This window comes from Mytilus californianus, unplaced genomic scaffold (assembly GCF_021869535.1).
Source record: "Mytilus californianus isolate M0D057914Y unplaced genomic scaffold, xbMytCali1.0.p SCAF_20, whole genome shotgun sequence".
Taxonomy (NCBI): domain Eukaryota; kingdom Metazoa; phylum Mollusca; class Bivalvia; order Mytilida; family Mytilidae; genus Mytilus; species Mytilus californianus.
The window spans coordinates 7,337,442-7,360,159 of record NW_026262669.1 but is presented as its reverse complement, the minus strand read 5'-3'; the positions used below and the strand labels follow the sequence as shown (position 1 = coordinate 7,360,159).

At 30.0% G+C, this 22,718-nt stretch overlaps 1 protein-coding gene and 1 long non-coding RNA gene across 6 annotated transcripts in view; both read left to right on the top strand.

The window, feature by feature from the left end:
* The window catches only part of LOC127731602 (E3 ubiquitin-protein ligase TRIM71-like), a 402,197-nt gene that overhangs the window by 155,320 nt on the left and 224,159 nt on the right, over nucleotides 1–22,718 (top strand). The window lies entirely within an intron of this gene.
* On the top strand, nucleotides 11,280–19,779 carry LOC127731621 (uncharacterized). Its single transcript, XR_007995637.1, has 2 exons — nucleotides 11,280–15,127; nucleotides 16,012–19,779. It is a non-coding gene; the product is annotated as an uncharacterized LOC127731621 (long non-coding RNA).

The following is a 22,718-nucleotide window of genomic DNA, read 5'->3' as shown; positions in this document are numbered from 1 at the left end:
AAAACGAATGCCTCATATCATATGCGTATTGATACGGTATGCTGATCAAATAAATACTTCTAAAAGGAGAAGGTAATATTGAGATCGTATTGTTATTAAAACAGTTGTTTTTTTTATACTTTTAAGATTATTTCAAAACGTTTCTATCACATGTCAAATCAAATACAGGTGAACATTCAGATAAATGTATGCACGTAAATAATGAAAAGGTTTTTTTATGGGTTTTGTTTTTGTAACTATTTTTTCAAATATATCCTAAATTATAACTTGAATATTTTCTGAACAACCTTTTTTTGTGCTAAACGCATACAGTTTATGCACTTCTGTCAGGTTGAATTAATTAGTGTCATCGTTTTCAAAGTTTATTTCCACAAGATAAAAGATCTGTATTTGAAATAACCACACGTATTCGGAAAGCGGTTTGTGTTCGTGCTGGCAAGCAAAGCAACCAACAACATTGTATTCGTACGACGTAAACACTACACTAACGTTTTTGAAGAATGAAACTATTTTTTTGGTATAAATTCAAGGCCTTAGTGTCCATACAGAGTCAACCCGTAGACAATCATACCGTTACCGCATCTCAGCCTTGGCCTTCTTTAGAAAATTTGAATGCCTTACTGTGAGTTTGCCCTCGGATATATAAATAACCATTCAAATGATGATAAATAGAAGACAATGTCCTTACTATAGTTATAAATAGACATGTAAACGTATGGTTTTTTTCCTGAATAAAAATAATCTTAAAGGTCACCATTTACCTTTGGAATGAATAACATTCATTTTGTATCAAACATTTAATACGTAACTAAACATCCTTTTCATTTGAACTCTAGTGGATTGTTGTGTCTTTGGTAATCATACCACACCTTGTTATTTATATAAGTATTATTATCCATAACACGTATGGTCATATCTCTTATCGAAATCTATAGTTAACACAGTATATGATCATGCTTTTCGTTTCATCTCTAGTGGATTGTTGCCTGTTTGGTAATCATACCACACCTTGTTATTTATATAAGTATTGTTATCCATAACACGTATGGTCATATTTCTTATCAAAATCTATAGTTAACACAGTATATGATCATGCTTTTCGTTTCATCTCTAGTGGATTGTTGTCTGTTTGGTAATCATACCACACCTTGTTATTTATATAGGTATTGTTATCCATAACACGTATGGTCATATCTCTTATCGTAATCTATAGTTAAGTACAGTATATGATCATGCTTTTCGTTTCATCACTAGTGGATTGTTGTCTGTTTAGTAATCATACCACACCTTGTTATTTATATAGGTATTGTTATCCATAACACGTATGGTCATATCTCTTATCGAAATATATAGTTAGGCACAGTAAATGATCATCCTCTTCTTGTACGACTCTGCCCCCAGCAGAGCTATAGAAAAACAGTACTTCAACGGGTGTTACACGGACTCTTTTTAGATGATACACGGACACTTTTTAGTTGTTACCGGACTCTTTTTATGAATAGAATCATCCGTGCATGATCAGTGAGTTCATGGGTACTTTAAATTTCAATTAGATTTGAACTTTTTGTTTAACCGAAATATTTCCTGTCTTTTTTATTAAAATATTTACTTAAGCATCAATAAATTTTTTTCCCCAAACAATTCCAGTAAATGACTATTCATATAAGTACACTAAGGGATTGACCATTAAACTTCAAAAGAGGGGTTATGGTTTTTTCCTAAAAAATATTTTGATCCCCAATTATATGAGAAAAAATATAATGTGGTCAAGCAGATGACAAAATAATGTTCTGATTCCTGATTTTTCGAATACCGTATATAATAGTGCTAATTTCGAAAACAAATTGTGTGATAGCGTTGAAAAAACTTAATAATTTTCTTACTCAGAAAAGAACATAACCCCTTTGAAGCTAAATGGTCGGTCCGTAAATGTTTTTTTTTCAATATATGGACATGAATAGTATTCTGAACAATGCTGAAAGTAAAGAAAAGCTGGTACGTTTCTATATCAATAAAAAAGACAGGAAATATATATATAAAAAAATCAAATCTAATCAAAAGGTAAAATCCCTATCAACTCACCAATGCACCATTGATCCTCTAGATAAAAAGTGTCCGTGTAACATAATACACGTTCAAATATGCAGCAAATTCTTGAAGAAAATCATTCAACTTATGTCATCAATTTTGGACGGTAAGCTGCGATTGGATCATATAGTGACACGTGTTTAATCCTGATCAACACTATCAGAGACATATAAAAACCTGAACTTTAAAAAAAATCCAAAATATATGCCTATATATATCTAATAAAAAGAAAAAATCCATTTTTTCCATATCATTTCATTCACTAATGAGAGAGTAAATTCATTATTTTGATAATTTTATGTTTTTTTCGAATTCATATATATATTGAATTCGTTTATAAACGTACGATTTTTAAGATTTTTTAAAAGGGGGATGGGGGTATGGAATGGTACATCCTGCATTTGTTCAACCAAAAAAGGATCAAGCATGCTTATTTTAAATTTATTCCCCCCCCTCCCCCCCCCCCCCCCACACACACACACTTTTTCCGTTTTTCCCCAATAAAAATCAAATGGTATCTTGCTTACCTCTGAAATCTTTTTTATACATTACTTACTTGCGAAGTTGCATTTTAAAAAGTCTCAAATGTGTACAACATTCACCTTTTACTTGAACTGGTTCTTTTCATAAAGATATTAGATTCTTGATTTTTTTGTGAAAAAAAACTCTCGGCTGAAGGGAAGTGAAAAAAAATGTGTTTATTAATAAACTGTAACTTACATTAACTGGTATATGACCATTTAAGTTTCTAATATGTTTATTTTTGCTACCTCTTCCAAATGCAAAATGTACTACTTCTTTCTTGAAACGTCGTACAAGTCAGATACAAAACAAAGGTAACAAAAAACAGGCCGGAAACAACCTGCCGTATAGTTTTTCTGCACTTGTAGTCAGGTCAAGGTCCTCGGCTATCGCCTCGGACCTTGACCTGACTACTCGTGCAGAAAAACTATCCGGCAACGGTTGTTACCGGCCTGATTCTTTGTTACCTTTGTATTGTATCTAATACATATAGGTATTGTTATTTATAACACGTATGGTCATACATCTTATCGAAACCTATAGTTAAGCACAGTATATGATCATGCTTTTCGCAGACAGTTAATGTCATTTTTACACTTAAAAGTCGATTTGTATTTTGTAAACATTCGCGTGTCTGCTTTACCAAATTATAATACAGGTGTTCTGGTGTTTTTACAATAACTTGTTTTATGCGACAGTGGTGGATATTTCGTTCCTTAAAGTATATCCAGTCCAATGGACAGTACTTTTGTTCTGAATTGAAATATTATTGATACGGTCATTTTATAAATTAACTGTTTACAAAGTGTATTCAAAGCTCTAAAGACTTTTTACTGCAAGGCATAAATGACCTTGGCCGTATAGGTCTCACTTTTTTCTAATATTTGCTTTAAAATGCTCTTCAATTTTGTATTAAAGTGGAACTCCAACCAGGAGTATGATATAAACAAACATTACGTCTGGCGTACCAAATTATAATCCTTGTATCTCCACTGAATATTTTCATAAGGTATAGGTTTTTGCTCAAAACCATATGATGAGCTGTAATGTTTCACATTTTTGTGTTTTTGTCTGTGGAATTATCCCGGATATGAACGTTCATTTTTTTATATTTGCGATAAATTTAATTACCTGCTTACAGTTTTGTATCATAAACTGAACAGAATTACATTCCAATGTGTGAATGGAAATGTAATTAAACTTCAAACTTAACTGGTTGAGAATAGACGAGGAAATTTATTTGGTCTCTGTTTGAAAATATAACTAATCAAAATAATGATTTCTGTTATTTGATGAAAACATCTAAATAATGTAGACTATACTTGAAACCTTAGGTGTTACTGTTTGACGTAAACTTTGCTAGTCGGTGAACAATCGGTGACGCGAACTTGACTTATCAATGACTGATCGTTGATCGATACTATGTAGCTTATTTGACTCATCTCACAGATTTTATCTGGCAGTTATCGTAACAACCGTCATCGATCTATCAGTCAATTAATTGTATGCACGGATCGGTGAATACATATCTGATTTAACTTCTTATGTGAAACGAACTCCGCAGTATTTACATGCGATAAACACGGACCTCTTAGAACACACTATTACCTGAAAATGTGTATCCAACTTGTCGCAATAACATAAGACAAAAATATATAAATGACTTTAAATGCGATATATCTGATTGCTTCCTTATTGGTTCTTTTAATTTTCTGCTAAATAGATAACATTATAGCAGAATGATAGCACGCTGAGTGTGTTTCTATACCACTTAAAAGAGATAAAATGATATTATTTGAAATTAGTACCCTATTTAGCAGTCATGCATTTTAATGCCACTAGTTTAATTAGTTTTCACAAAATGTAAATGATATAACAGTAAAGATACGTAAAGCTTTGTTTGTGTTGATTAAGAGTGCATCTTTTTTTTCTTTATTTTAATATTTATCTGTCATTGCTGTCAGTACTTTTGTACAACAGAATGGGTTCTTTTTCATACAATATGATAAATGTAAGTGATAAGTTAGTAACATTGTGTTTGCATTGTTTGAAAATGGCCATATTTCTTCTTTTATATGAAAATCAATGAACTTTTATATTCAATCAGTCATTTGAAATGCCTCTAGATGAGTTGCTTTTGCATATAAATTATGATAAGTCTAAGGATATAGATGCTTACACTTATGTTGGTGTTAAATAAGAGTGCAACAATTTCTGTATTCTAATGAAAACATGAACTGCCATTTTTTTTACTACTTTTTATACATCAGGTTAGACGGTTTTTCGTAAAATATGATCAATATCAGAAAAAAAGATACACACATTTTGTTTGCATTGTTTAAACATGTCAATATTTCTTCTTTTATAAAACAATTATGCACTGTTGTTTGCAATCAGATATTCATAATGCTTCTGCATAACTAATTATTTTATAAGATTTGAATACTATAAGGATACAGTTGCCTAAACGTTTGTTTTTTGTGGAATAAGAATGCAATTTTTGTTTTATTAAACTGGAATTCATGAACAACCATTTGATTTTTGTACTTTTTGTTCATCACAATGGGTTGTTTTTCATAAAATATAATGAATATATGCAATACGTTGCAAACATTTCGAACACATTGTTTAAAAATGTCAATATTTCTTCTTTTTATAAAAACAAATGCACTGTTGTTTGCAATTAGGTATTCTTATGCCTCTAGCTGTTTTTTTTTTTTTTTTTTTTAATTAACTAAGATTGCTTATGATTAAACTTGCGTGTGTTTTGAATAAGAGCTAAAGTATTTCTTTATTTTGATGAAAATCATGACCCACCATTTGTTTTTAGTACTTTTTGAACATCAAGATAGGTTGTGTTTCGTAAATTATGATGATTATTACGGATGAGTTAATATTTCTTCTTTTTTCATGAAAATAACTGCACTTTTATTCGCAAATCAGCATTTCAACCGCCTTTTGATGAGTACCTTTAATGATGCGTGGATACACTAGAATAACGATGCATTAGTTTATTTGTTTTTTTTTATAAATGGCAAAATTAAGAAGATATTTTGCCATTTTAAGAACCAACAACATGAACCACTACTGTTTTTCATAAATTCTGATGAATATAACAGATTAGTTAGTAAACTTGTGTTTGCATTGCTTAAAAATACCAATATTTCTTCTTTCTTGTCAAAATCAATGCACTTTATAGACAAATGGTCATTGTATACGCTTTTGATGAGTTATTTTGATAAAATGTGGATATTCGAAGAATAAAGATTCTTTAACTTATGTGTGTTGAATAATATTGTAATTATTTCTTTATTTCCATTACATTTTAGTACTGTCACATCAACACGGGTTGTTTTTCTGAATATTAGAGAAAAGATGCTCATATTTTTTTTCTTTTGATAAACATCAAGGCACCTGTATTTGTAATCAGTCGTTTCAAAGGCTCAGGATGAGATATTTTATAAAATATGAATAATCTAATAGTTTATGGTACTTTCGAACATCAGGATGGATTGTTTTTCGTATGATTTGATCAATATCAAAGAAAAGATACTAACAATTTGTTCTCATTGTTTAAAAATCTCTAAATTTCTTCTTATTATAAAAAATAGTGTAATGTAGTTTTAAATGCTTCTGGATAAGTAATTATTTTTATAAAATTTGAATACTATAAGCATGATAAGGATACAGATGCTTACGCTTTTGTTTGCATTGAATAAAAATGCAATTATTGTTTTATTCAAAATTTAAAGGAATTCATGAACAATCAGTTGATTTGTGTTTTTTTATCATCAATATGGGATGTTTTTCATGAAATATAATAATTATGTAATGCGTTGCTAAATTTTGTTTACATTATTTGAAAATGTCAATATATCTTCTTTTTATAAAAACATTATGCACTGTCGTTTGCAATCAGTTATTCATAATGCCTCTGGCTGGATTATTTCTTCATTTTAATGAAACTAATGAACTTCTATTGTATTTCGTAAATTATGATGAATATAACAAATAAGTTAGTGAAATTTTAAAATTGTGGTTTTCATAAGATATGATCAATACAAAGCATAATAAAAATACCAAACTTAAAAGCATATTCAAAACGGAAAAATCCGTTATGACTGCCAAACTCATTCGCTAACAATCAACGTATCAAGTGTAAAACCATTGTTGTATTCCTGACTTGGTACAGGCATCTTCCGAAGAAAGTGGTGGGTTAAACCTTGATTTAGAGCTAGCTAAACCTTAAAAAAATCTTAGTAATTTAAATGCAAACGGAAATAATTGAACAATACAAATTCATATGTTTTTTTCAAAGATGTTTGACATCAACCTGTTTCTCTCTTCTATAACACGCATGGTTAAATTGATAAATTCGATCATGAAAACATTCAATGTAGTTTTATTTTTTTAACAAACCGAAACTTAATAAGTGTCCAAAATTCAATGAATAATGTAGTTAGAAAACAAAATTGTTAAATTTGTATAGACCAAATGCTTCCGAATTGATCCATTCTTTTCATAGTGTTAAACATGCACTGCCAGTAGTAATATATTATACCATATAACAATATGAAAAAGATACCAGGATAAAAATTATGTATGCCTAACGCGCCTTTCGTCTACAACAGAGGCGGAATATACCAAAAAGACAGTCAAACTCAAAGTTAGAAAATAAACTGACAACGCAATAGCTAAAACCTAAACTGACAAAAAAACACGAAACAGTATACAAAACGCACAAAAACGGATAAGATTTTATGTACTGTTTGTTGATGATTTACCTTCATGGAAAGCGTTCGAACCAGAAATGTTTAAAGCCAAGGATTTATGATAACCGAAACAGTTGAAATATGTGACCATAGAGATCCTGTAGTTCAGTAGTTGTCGTTGGTTCATGTCTGTTATATTTGTTTTTCGTAAATTGTTTTGTTACTAATGAGCATTTAGTTTTCTCAATTGAATTGTTTCATATTGTTCATGTCGGGCTCTTTTATAGCCGACCATACGGTATGGGTTTTTCTCATTGTTGAATGCTGTACGGTTGCCTATAATTACTAATATTCACTTCATTTGAATTTTGATGGATAGCTGTCTCATTAGCAATCATACCACATCTCCTTATTTTTATATAAGCAAGGTTAACTTTACTTGTATGTGTTGAAACCTAAGTTTGTTTAATGATTTCTAAATCTATTAAGCGAAACTTTGAAATCATACAAATATCACATTTCAATATTTGGTATGATTAACGACAAGACTAATTAAATAATCTGAAAGAACAAGCTGTCATCTTAACTTGTTCGCTTTACTACTTATTCAATTAATTTCATTGTCGTTTCTATAATTCTTTGCTTAATGGTATGTGTATTCTATGAATATGTATTTGAATTTTTCAGCATGTAAGTGTCAAGTAGCAAACAGATAAGTATAGCGTACAATTATCTATGCAATTCATATTATAATGATATTTATACAATGATGTTAGTAGAGTAGTAAAGTAAAATAATAAACATACCATGAAAATGATGTGTGATAGACGTGTTCCGTCTACAAAAGAGGCGGAAATACAAAACAGACATTCAAACTAATTAGTCGAACATTAACTGACAACGCCATGGCATGAACCTCAACAGACAAAACGACAAACAACAGTATACATGTGTACAAACAACAAAAAACCGGGATTGATGTGCTGTCTTCTAAATTTACCTTAACGGGAAAAGCTCAAAGCAGACATTTTTAAAAGGACGTAAAATAATCAACATAGGTCAAGTATATGACCATAGAGAACATACACGATAATAATTATACCAACTTAACGTCAACATTACTTGAGGGTGTTAAAACCTAAGTTTCTTTATAATTTCTAAATCTATAAAGCTTCATTTTGAAATCATACAAATATTACATTTCAATATTTGACATGACTCATGACTTTACTATTGAATAATCTGACAGACCAAGCTGTCATCTCGAAATGTTCTACTATCACTTTACTACAAATTCAATTAATTCAATTTTCGTTGTAATAATTCATTGCTAAATGGTATGCTGTATTCTATGAATATTTATTTGAATTTTTCAGCGGGTAAGTGTGAAGTAGCAAACAGATAAGTATAGCGTACAATTATATATGCAATTTATAATATTACGATATTTATACAATGGTGAACGTAGTGTAGTAAAGTAAAACAATAAACATACCATTTTAAGAGAGAAATAGTCGAAAAAAGTATTTAAAAATGTGTTGGTAAAACACTATTATCTACTTTTCTTTAAAACAACACTTTTGGAAAGATTATAAGAAATTGTATTTTTAGATTATTGTTGTCAAGTATTAAAATATGAGAATACATTATGAAATACTATGACTTGATTATGACAGGCGATTAATAGTTTATAAAGCTTGAATAATGTGATTATTTATGCAGCCACTGGATATGCTAATTACGTGAAAATTTGCAAATTTTTCCTAGTGTCACATCTTGGTATGTCTTTATCTTTATAGTAAGGAGACAGTAGTTAACCGATGTCCAAGTTGTGACTTTATGTTTAGTCTTGTTTATTCTTTTTGATTATACCTATCATGTAATTGCTTTTCAAAAAATAGAATGTTGTGCAACATACCATGCATATACTTCTGATTATGCAGTAACTACTTATCAATGGGCGATCAACAAAAGAACATTACATTATCAAAATGCTAGTATTTTCATAATATACATTTCAATTTTTTGTTCTGCTATGATTGCTATGGTGTTTTTTATTGAAATTGGACAATATAAAAACAGTTCTAACAAAACAGACGCAATAATCAATAAAAAATATCAGCATATTTCACCTCACTATTAACAAACGCAACATTGTAGATGTGATAACTTTGCTGAGTGAATAGTTTTAACTTGTCGGGCTTCTTATTTTTTTCGTTTTAATTTGTAAAATTTCATTTTGTGACCTAGTAGAGTTCAAAACGTCAGAAAGGTAAATCGGTCCGATCAGTCAAATATTTTCGCTATTAGTCTGATGAATTGATGACTGGAGTTTAGCGTGGACTTGACTGATCGATGACTGCTGACTGATCGTTGAAACAGTAACTCCTAAGATTGTAAGTCCTATAGTTTTGTGTACGTTGGTAAATTTTCATATCATTTTTTTTTATATCTAATATGTTCGCAATCGTAAACGTCTCAGCATTAGTAAGTGAGCAAACATTTTACTTATCAATAACTTACAATACCAAAATTGAAGGTCTTTGATAAGCTGTATTTTGCAAAACTGTTCAGATTATAAGTCCTCAATGTTCATCAACTTCATACTTTACTTAGTCTTTCAACTTTTTTTTATTCGAGCGTCAGTTTTTTTTAAGTAGAAACTCATAGCTGGGGGTTCACAAGTATGCGCATTGTATATTTAATACATGTGTTTTGCATGAGGTTCTTCACTTTTGATAATGAATGTCACATTTCTAGCATTTTGCATTTTGTTATGTTTGTTTATCAACTAGAACGTAATGGAATGTTGTTCACTACATTCGTTCTTTAGGAAAAGAAGGTTTCCTAATATCGTACCAAACGAGATTATAAAGTGATGGTATAAGATGAGTCAAAATAACCTGAAGTATTGGTCAGTTAGGTATCAGTATTATACCATAAAAAATCTTAGTAATTTAAATTCAAACGGAAACAATTGAACAATACAAATTCAAAGATGTTTGACATCAACCTGTTTCTCTCTTCTATAACACGCATGGTTAAAGTGATACATTCGATCATAAAAACATTTAATGTAATTTTATTTTTTTTAACAAACCGAAACTTAATAAGTGTTCAAATTCAATGAAAAATGTAGTTAGAAAAACAAAATCGTTAAATTTGTATAGGCCAAATGCTTTCGAATTGATTCATTCTTTGCATATAATTAAATATGTACTGCCAGTAGTAATATATTAAACCATAAAACAATATAAAAGAAAAATAGCAGGATCAAAATTATGTATGCCACACGCGCCTTTCGTCTACAAAAGAGGCGGAAGATAGCAAAGAGACAGTCAAACTCAAATGTAGAAAATAAACTGACAACGCCATGGCTAAAACCTAAACTGACAAAAAGACACCAAACAGTATACAAAACACACAACACCGGATGTGATTTTATGTACTGTTTGTTGATGATTTAACTTTATGGATAGCGTTCAAACTAGAAATGTTTAAAGCCAAGGATATATGATAACCGAAACAGTTGAAGTATGTGACCATAGGGAACCTGTTGTTCAGTAGTTGTCGTTGGTTCGTGTCTGTTATATTTGTTTTTCGTAAATTGTTTTGTTATAAATTAGCAGTTTTATCAATTGAATTGTTTCATATTGTTCATGTCGGGCTCTTTTATAGCCGACCATATTTTATGGGTTTTTCTCATTGTTGAAGGCTGTACGATTGCCTATAATTGCTAACATTCACTTCATTTGAACTTTGGTGGATAGCTGTCTCATTGGCAATCATACCACATCTCCTTATTTTTATATAAACAAAACTGGTTAAATCAACCTAAGGTTAACTTTAATTGTATGTGTTGAAACCTAAGTTGTTTAAAGATTTCTAAATCTGTGAAGCGAAACTTAGAAATCATACAAATATCACATTTCAATATTTGGCATGATTTATGACAATACTAATTCAATAATCTGAAAGAACAAGCTGTCATCTTAACATGTTCACTTTACTACTTCTTCAATTAATTTCATTGTAGTTTCTATAATTCATTGCTTAATGGTATGCTGTATTATATGAATATTTATTTGAATTTTTCAGCCGGTAAGTGTCAAGTAGCAAACAGATAAGTATAGCGTACAATTATCTATGCAATTTATAATATAACAATATTTATACAATGGTGTTAGTAGAGTAGTAAAGTAAAACAATAAACATACCATGAAAATGATGTGTGATAGACTCGCGTTCCGTCTACAAAAGAGGCGGAAATACCAAACAGACATTCAAACTTATTAGTCGAACATAAACTGACAACGCCATAGCATGAACCTAAACAGTCAAAACGACAAACAACAGTATACAAACAACAAAAAAACCGGGATTGATTTCATGTGCTGTTTTCTAAATTTATCTTAACAGGAAACGCTCAAAGCAGAAATGTGTGAATCAAAGGACGTATAATAATCAACATAGTTCAAGTATATGACCATAGAGAACATACACGAAAATAATTATATCAACTTAACGTCAACATTACTTGAGGAGGTTAAAACCTAAGTTTCTTTATAATTTATAAATTTATAAAGCGACACTTTGAAATCATACAAATATAACATTTCAATATTTGGCATGACTAATGACTTTAGTAGTGAATAATCTGACAGACCAAGCTGTCATCTTGAATTGTTCTACTATCACGTTACTACAAATTCAATTAATTTCATTTTTGTTGTAATAATTCATTGCTCAATGGTATGTTGTATTCTATGAATATTTATTTGAATTTTCCAGCTGGTAAGTGTCAAGTAGCAAACAGATAAGTATAGCGTACAATTATATATGCAATTTATAATATAACAATATTTATATAACTGTGTCAGTAGTGTAGTAAAGTAAAACAATAAACATACCATTTAAAGAGAGAAATAGTCGAAAAAAGTATTTAGAAATGTGTTGGTAAAACACTATTATCTGCTTTTCTTTAAAACAACCCCTTTGAAAAAATTATAAGAAATTGTATTTTTAGATAATTGTTGTCAAGTATTGAAATATGAGAATACATTATGAAATAATATGGCTTGATTATGACAATTAATAGTTTATAAAGCTTGAATCATGTGATTATTTATGCAGCCACTGGATATGCTTATTACGTGAAACTATCCAAATTGGTATGTCCTTATGTTTGCATAAGGGAGACAGTATTTAACTGATGCCCAAAATGTCACTTTATGTTTAGTCTTGTTTATTCTTTTTGATTATACCTATCATTTAATTGCTGTTCAAACAATAGAATGTTGTGCTACATACCATGTATAAACTCCTGATTATGCAGTAACTACTCATCAATAGGCGATCAGCAAAAGCACATCACATAATCAATATGCTAGTATATTCATGATATAAATTCCAATTGTTTGTTCTACTATGATTGCTATATAATTCACTACTGGACACCATAGATACAAAACACCTATAGACAAAATTGATGCTTTTGTGATTTGTATATAACTCTAAAAGAGAAGATAATGACTTTACAACTATTTTTTGGGATATAGATATTCGTGTTCTCCACTTGGTTTGTCATTTTTTATATCTATACTTCGTTTGAATAGCTACCACATTCAAGAAAACACAGTTTCTAGTTAAGAAAACCAAAAACCTCAAAACAATATGCTGAACATATTCAGTAAAATTTATAAACTGGTGTTTTTGAGATGAGTAATTGCTGTATCGTGATTGTCTCAAATTATTCCTCATTTTAAACTAGCATTTTTTTTTAAATTTTTTTTTATTATTTTTCAGTCTAATGTAAGTATTCTGTACCATAAAAGATAAGTATATTGCAATTATTTGACAAAAAATGAAGAATGAAAGAATAATAGATAGTGAATGTTGTGTATGGTGCTTTTATTGAAATTGGACTATGTAAAAACAGTTCTAATCAATAAAGACGAAATTATATAGAGGTAACAAAACCCATTCGTATATTAGAAGCAATCCGATATTTAGATCAGTATGATTTTAAATGAAATGCTAAGTAATCTAACTTCAAACGTAAACAAATAGACAATACAATTCGTATTGTTGTTTATAACTATTTTTAACAACACCTTGTTTTTTCTCTAGTAATATAAAAATATATTTCAAGTATTAAATACTTTCGTGAAGATCTTCAATGAAAGATTTATTATTTTAACAAATCTAAATGTTATGAATGTCTTTAACCCAACGAATAATATATTGAAATAAACAGATTGATAACTGTATTTGGACAAAATGCTTCCAAATTGATTAAAACGTTGTATAGGTAAATCATTACGACTTAATAACCTGACAAATACACTGCCAGTAGTAACAGAGTATTCCGTAAAACAGTATAGAAACTTTATAAAGAGATCAGGTTTATAATGTTGTACATTTATCTGTAAACGGACAATATTTGAAAGCTTTATAACCCTTGATATGGACAGTTAACCTATCATCACTCGCATATGGAAGTTTTATATTTTTAATTGATAAAAGAACAAACATGTTTTTCAGTTGCATTTGTTATTTGTTATGACAGTAAGACATAACAGGCAATATAAGACTGAAGTTTAACCAGTGCTTCAGAACACATTATATGTTTGTTATATTAAAATTTTACAAACACAAAATTTTAATTTTTGCATGATTACTGACTTTAACATTCAACAAAAAGCTGTCAGTTCTACTATCACTTTACTACTTATACTACGGTTGCTTCTATAACACTTATACTACGGGGCTTCTATAACTAATTGCTAGATAGTATGATGTATTGTATGATCATTTACTTGATTTGATATTTTTTGCAGTCGGTGAGTGAATAGTTTCAAACAGATAATCATAGTTTACCATTATATCGCAATTTATAACATGACAATAGTCTTTGACACTTGAATAATGTACTTCATGTACTTAATTATGCAGGTTGCATAACGCGGAATGATCTTATTGCGTTACGATATTCAAAGTTCTGCAAATATAGTATACGTTTAATATGTCCGTATTTCTGCAAAAAGGTGACAATATGTCTAAATTGTAACAATATTTTTTTTTTATCTTGTATCTTCTTTCTCATTATTCCTTCCATGTTATATATCTATATGGCCAAGCAATGTATTAATTCCCGATATGTACATATTATGCTGTTAACCAGAATTCCAGGTTATTTGATTAATCGTCGCCATGCAAAGTTGTTTCCGATTAATAATAAATGTATGACGTCTGTTTTTAAAACATGGTTCTAGAATTACAAAAACAAAAAAACATGTGTTGTCTTTTGTGTAATTTAATATATATATATCATACTATTACTATTTCAAATATATGTATTATTTAACTTTAGTCGGTAACTGTCAAGTACCAAATCGTAAACTAAAACTACAAACTTTGAACATTTGTTGTCATATGAATTATATGACAAATGGCAGTCTTCTTATAAAAGTGGAAAAAGGTGATAGTTGCAATGTTTGACAATATAAAAACAGTTGCATAAATAACACTGTTACTTTGCTTATAAAAAAATCAAAATGTGATAGAATTGACAATGAGACAGCTACCCAATATAGAGTAAATGATGTTGATGGTAGTTGCAATTAGTCACATTACGGGCTTTTCCAATAGTGAGAAATGCAAATACCGTATATTAAGTAAGCTAAAAAAATCCCAAAATGACAATATGTGAACTATAGAACTTACACTGTTAGGTCCGATAGGTAAATACATTTTGACAAAAGTCATGATATAATATGTTCTCTTTGTAGCTGTACCTGTGGAGAGTAAGTATTGAAGATAAAGCTTACGATTTATATTTTTTTTCGATAGCGCGGATGTACATTATATGCATTAGTCATCAAAAGAAGTACATATAATGATTATACACAATTATATAACTGATAGCTATACGCGTAGTATAACATGTTTCTTTTCAATTAATTTGTTTCATATTTAAAATTTACATGAACAGGTACAATACATCTAATTACTAACTGATCGATAAGGATATGCACAAAATAGCATGTTTCTGCGGTAGTATCTTTTAAACTTGTTTTTGTAAAGAGATAACGTAATTTATGTTTGCAAGTTGCTTCTTATGAAGGACACTATTTGTTTAGTTAAGTGGTATGGTCGTCTTTGACATAAATCGGTTTCATTTGAAAAGATTGGTACTCTTATAGACCGGATACATATTCATCAGATACAGATAATTTCAACAAATAAAGTGACTATATATATTTATCAAAATACAGAACTAGCATGTACTGTTATTAGAGGATCTATAATATAACTTTTACAAAGAGGAGACGACGTTCTTGTTAAAATGCTGCAACATCGGAAGCCATGAATTGTATGACTGCTGTTCCATAAAACTGATCGTAAGCAACATCAGTCCACACTATTTATTGAGTCAAATCGTGACCAAATACAAGATCAAACAGATAAACCAATAACAGTCCTTAAGGATTTGTTCAGTATATCAAACTAGTTAGATATTTCAAAACTAGATATACGGAAGTTAATGTTGAGGACAATTAAACTTCTAAGATGTAAGCAAACATTCACTCACACCTATGACGAACAAAGTTTTAACTTGCAATGCGTTTCAAGAATGATGTATATACTAAGGTAAAACACAACACATTCATTTCATTTATTTCTTCAGATTGCTGAATCACATATGGGAGTAAATATACAGCCAGTAACAAACATTTGCAAGACACAGAAATGATATAAAACACTTTCTTCTGATAAAACAATAATGGAAAACAAATATAATGTTTCCTTGTTTTATTTGTATGTTAGTTTTATGTTGAAATATGTACGATTCTGACAACATAAAAAGACAAACTTTGCAAATAGTTTACTAAAATGGATCACACGAATCATTCATACTTTGATATTTTCGTATATCAGATAATAATTAAATTTTCTCTCGTGACTTAATATTATATTAATTTCGAAATAATTAGCTACACTTCATAAAAATCAAGTGTTACAAAACTACAATGAATTATTGTCATGTTAGTGTCTGTTGTTAGAAAAATAACCTAAACCATTCGAATTGATTCTACTTTTCTATGTATCCTACAATTAATTTTAGAGTAGAACCTTACGTATTAAAAAGCATTATAACGTGTCGTTTAAGTATTTAAGCAATTGAGGCGAAACAAATTAAAATTGAACATTTTTCTAGTACTTCAAGCTTTTGTTCAAGTTAACCACAATATGTCTTTACCCTACATTGTATTTCTAAATGTGAAATCAATCATCAGACATATATATGATTAATCCGTTTTTTCTTCCATTAAACTAGTAACCACGTAGATTGTATTATATATCCATTTAGTATTTTAGTAATATGTATATTTTTTGTGAATGTTAATTTTCTTGTTTTATAGAATTTTATGATTATATTTCAATACGTATTCTTTCTTTTTAATGACACAAACCTTGCAACTGCTTTGACTAGAATTTTTTTTAACTGTTTTGCTAACATCGAAAACAAGTCCAGTAACCCGCTCGACTCCGTTCGTCATTCCGTCCTTTCGTAATTCCTTTCGTACGTCCAAAAGACCTTTGATAGAAAACTTTCGTCAAAGTATTCGCTGCTTCGTTGAAAGAGAATTATCTTATATTTGGCGTGCAGCTTGATAATGTTGAATTGTAGCGTGTAAAACAATTGTTATATCCGCTGTGCAGCCACTTTCTGTTTGCTGATAGTTCGAAATATTACAACTCTGATTGTACAAGGACAATTTTCGTCAAAGTTTTCTTGGCTTGATTGAATGGAAGTGACAAGGTATGTTTTCGTGTACAAGTCCCTCAATCAATAGACCAGTTTCCAGTTTTTAGCATTTTCGTCAAAATCTTTGGTTTTAGTGAACATCATTCGTGCGTTTAGGGGCATCGTCACTTCCTTCCAATGTTGAGCGAGCGGTTAAAAAATATGATTCTATGTTGCTCTAATCATTCGGCAAATTAAATTCTTAGAATTGATAATCAGCGCAGCTGTCATTAGGGAATTGTGATTAAGTACCTACGGAACAAACATAATTTTTAGATTAGCCTGCATAATGATGATCACGAAGATGCTTGATGAACTTTAAAAGTGCAGGGATACAGGCGGTCCCCTCTATCAGGAAAATGACGTCATAAAGGCGCGCATAATTGACAAACTTTTTTTGGCGAAGGACATAACTCGAAAGGTGTCTATTGTATGCTGTGACGCAGATCCAGACACGGTGTTTCTCTTGTTTTAAATACGATAGAGAAAATTGTTAAATAATCTTGCAAACACATGGATCGGTCGTACTTTTATATCTACTGATATCGGATAATGATAAAATATCTTAGTTTATACTTTACGCTCGTGCCTGTTAACAATATACATAATTCATTAACACGGGTGTGCTTATTACTGAAAACTTGCTCCACACTGTTAAGAGAAAAAACGACTGAAATCGCCAATTTATAAATTTTACGAATTGGTTGACCGATATGATATGTTTGTGTCTCAAATCATTAGCTACATGTTTTAAATCGTTTGATAAAGGTACATGTTTCTGATTCTGTCCGATTGTTACATTCTGTAAGCATTCACTTCTTACGGATTTAAGGAATAAAATTACATAAGTTATTAATAGTTTGAATCTGAAATAAAAGTTTAAACACAAAAAACGTAGCTGTGAATATGAACGTAAATGTCATGTAGTGTAAGGAATATGCACTGGAAATTACCCAAAAATATCTTGGAGTATATTTAAACCTTCAGGTAGCTTCACTAAAGCAAATGAATATTTATGTAAAAAAGCAAGGAAAGCATCATTTTGAATTGACAAAGCACTGCATTCAGACAAACTAAATGTATTACCAAATCTTAAATTATTTGACTCATGTGTAAAACCTATACTTCTTTACTGTAGTGAAATTTTATGTCTAGATACTTTGTTGAAAAACAATGCTTCCATGGAGTCTAGCTATTTGTTTATATCAACCTGTGAAAGTACAAATTAAATTTGCTAAATACATCTTATGAGTTAACAAAACTGCATCAAATTTGGCAGTTTTGGGAGAATTGGGTATGATCCCATGTTCTGTTGATGATTCTAAACTTTGTGTAGGTTACTGGCATCATTTAGTCAATTCAAATCCAGATAGTTTAATAAAAAAGATTTATTCATCAAGTGTTAATAATAACTCAGACTGGTATAGAACAAAAATGAAATTGTTATTTGATAAAGATGGATTTAAACATGCTGGGAAAATCAAAATGCATTTAGTAAAAATCGTTTAACTTTTGCTATATATAAAAAACTGAAAAATGAATTTATAAAATTTTGGGACCATTCCATTTCAAAAAGTGTTATTGATAAAAGAGGAAACAAATTAAGAACCTACAAGGATTTGAAGAAGACATTTGATAAGGAGAACTTTTTAAAATTAGATATAGACAGAGCTGATATTCCAACTATGTAAGAAAAAGGATAAGTAATAGTATCCTTATGATTGAAAAAGGCAGACATAAAAAGATTGATTTAGAAAACAGATTATGCCCCTATGTACATTTGAAGTTGAAGATAAATTACACTTTACCATAAAATGTACCAACTCAATGATTTTAGGAATAAATGTTTTCGGAATATTTTACCATCTTTCAATAATCTTTCAGACATTGAAAAATTCAATTTCATATTTCGAAATAATGATTATGATGTCAGTAAATGTGGCATAAAAGGTATTAATGAGATGTACAAGTTCAGACGTTCACTGACTTAAGTTGTTTTATGTTATATATTACATAATATGTATTACTAGTATCTAAAACTGTACCTCCTCAGTCAAATAAATAGAAGGGAAAAAAAATATATTGAAAAATTTCAAGATTTTATATATATCTCTTTATATATAGATTCTACCACTGCATCGAGAGTGATACGATATTTATCTACTCGAGACAGTAACATTTTTAAAATGTAACTGTCGAGAGTGGATAAATACCGTATTACACGAGATTTGGTGGTGGAATCTGTTTCTCTACTGATTTTCAAACAATACGCAGGCAAATTTATTCCTTCTTTTCGAATGATCTGCAAAAAGATGTGTTCTTTCTATGTGACGTCATCAGGCATGGTCGCCTTTTTTCATGCCGTCACAATAGGAAATTCAGAGGAAAGCAAGAAAATTCGACGTCATAATCGGATTTTAGCCAATGAAGAACTGAGATCAAACGAACCACACGTTGATTAATTTTTTTTTATACAATGGGTGCAGAAAGGGATTAATTGACGAAGAATTAAAGAAATATATATATTTTTTTGTTATGTTCTGTATTGATATATAATTGATTGTAATGATTTATGTTTGTTCTTTGTTTGTGTGTTGATGACAATCTAAATTTTGGATTTTATATCAATAAAATCCTTGACTTTGACTTTGACTTTGTAGTGTCGATTACAGTTGTTCTTATTGATAAACCAACTGGAACATATTTTGTTTGGCAAGGAGTAGTGCAAAAACTCATCAAAGAAATAGATAGTGTAAAAAGTTTAACAAATAGTTAAATACATTATGAAGACTCCAGTATATAAGTTCCATTGGTTTTCAAACTTTGTCTGGCTTTGACACTTAGAGTGATCGTAAAAGGGTAGATATTACATACATGAGTCGGAAAAACATGAATTGTTACCGTAAAAATATAAATTGATCGTGTTGCTCGGGATGTTAAAATTTGATGATACTTTGCATTTCGTGGCTAATGGAAAAGAACACGAGATTGAGGGTAAAACATAGGAGCACACGCGTAGATATCTGTGACACCGCTATTTCATAAGGAATAACTATATCAAGATGGCGTCAGTTAACCTTTAAAGAGATGAGTCCATCTTTAACAATAGGAACACTTTGCTCAGAAGCTTCATTACAAGCAGCAACAATCTATAAATTGAGTAATGATAGGGAAAACACAAAATCTAGAAAATCATATAAACAATGAATTCAGTTAGTGCTGCCATATTTTATTGAAATTGTCGAATAATGAACATTTCAGGGAATTCTGCATACAAATATCATTATTTAAAGTTGAAATGACAGTTATTATGTTGGCGAATTTTATCCTTTTGTAATTTCTGAATGTACAGTATGTTCCCCATTCGCAAGCGCTACTATATGAAACTACATTTAAATGACAAATTGTAAAAGACAAAAGACGAAAAAAGACCCCCTGGAAAACTGATTGAATTAAACACTATCATAAATTGTGGTGGCCTTATACAAATGTTATATGCTCTGAAACATAGATGGAGTACCGAAATAATATCATATGTCATTCAGATAATCAGATGATAAAAAATCTTCAAAAGTAAATGGCTTATAATTCAATAATTCTTATACAATTTGCATATCTACAAGTACTTCAATCGGGTTAGTCTGATATAATTTGTTTCCCTTTGTTAGACCATGCCGAAACGTCTCTCGTAACTGTTCTGCAAATTTAGAATCTATTATTTTCATAAATAACTATTATTCCGTTCAAATCTATTTTATTATGCACGCAATACATTTCCGTGATTATGACATTGGGCTATTCCAACAACTATCCATCCCCCAAAGGAAGACATCAGATGTAAAAAAAAATACCATTTCCATGAAAATTTTTGTTTCACCATTACCAAAAATTTATTAAAATTTTCTCGAACTCCAGCATTTAAAAGCGTAATATGTACTACTTAAATAATGATGCTGTCAATTTGTTTGGAAATTTTAATGTACAGATTAGAAGTAATACCTATGGAAGACATTTTTTTGAATCTGGAATTTATCTATTTCTTTCTTTATATTACAAAAAAAACTGGAATTTTCCTAGTAAGTAACAAATGCAGACAAGCATTTTGTTTTTAGTAATAAAGCACAAACAAATCCTTGATTAGATGAACTGTTATCCAATATGATAAATCACACTGAAAAGCCTTTCATAATAGGCAGTTCAAAGTGGAAACCAGCACTACAAGTCTAGTTGTTGCTGAAGCAGGGAAGCAAATGGGAACTAAAGGTATAGCAGCAGTGATGTTAACTCTTGGAGACTCAAGGTTTTCTGGGATGTATATATAGCAACAATTGGTGATGATTTACCATCATGGAAAGCGTTCAAACCAGAAATGTCTAAAGCCAAGGATTTATGATAACCGAAACAGTTGAAGTATGTGAACATTGAGAACCTGTAGTTCAGTAGTTGTCGTTGGTTCATGTCTGCTATATTTGTTTTTCGTAAATTGTTTTGTAATAAATTGGCAGTTAGTTTTCTCAATTGAATCGTTTCATATTGTTAAATTTAAAGCCGACCATACGGCATGGGTTTTTCTCATTGTTGAAGGCTGTACGGTGGCCTATAATTGCTCACATTCACTTCATTTAAACTTTGGTGGATAGCTGTCTCATTGGCAATCATACCACATCTCATTATTTTTATATAAACAAAACTGCTTAAATCAACCTAAGGTTAACTTTAATTGTATGTGTTGAAACCTAAGTTTTTAATGGTTTCTAAATCTATTAAGCGAAACTTTGAAATCATACAAAAATCACATTTCAATATTTGGCATGATTAATGACAATACTAATTCAATAATCTGAAAGAACAAGCTGTCATCTTAACATGATCACTTTACCACTTATTCAATTAATTTCATTGTCGTTTCTATAATTCATTGCTTAATTGTATGCTGTATTCTATGAATATTTATTTGAACTTTTCAGCACCTTGTGAGTGTCAAGTAGCAAACAGATAAGTATAGCGTACAATTATTTATGCATTTCATAATATAACGATATTTATACAATGGTGTTAGTACAATAGTAAAGTAAACCAATAAACATACCATGAAAATGATGTGATAGACACGCGTTCCGTCTACAAAAGAGGCAGAAATACCAAACAGACATTCAAACTAATTAGTCGAACATAAACTGACGCCGCCATGGCATGAACCTCAACAGACAAAACGAAAAACAACAGTATACAAAAAACAAAAAACCGGGATTGATTTCATGTACTGTGTTCTAAATTTACCTTAACGGGAAACCCTCAAAACAGAAATGTTTAAATCAAAGGACGTATAATAATCAACATAGTTCAAGTATATGACCATAGAGAACATACACGAAAATAATTATATCAACTTAACGTGAACATTACTTGAGGAGGTTAAAACCTAAGTTTCTTTATAATTTCTAAATTCATAAAGCGACTATTTGAAATCATACAAATATCACATTTCAATATTCGGCATGACTAATGACTTTACTATTGAATAATCTGACAGACCAAGCTGTCATCTCGAAATTCCAGTTCACTTTTGTTGGTGAATAGGGCTA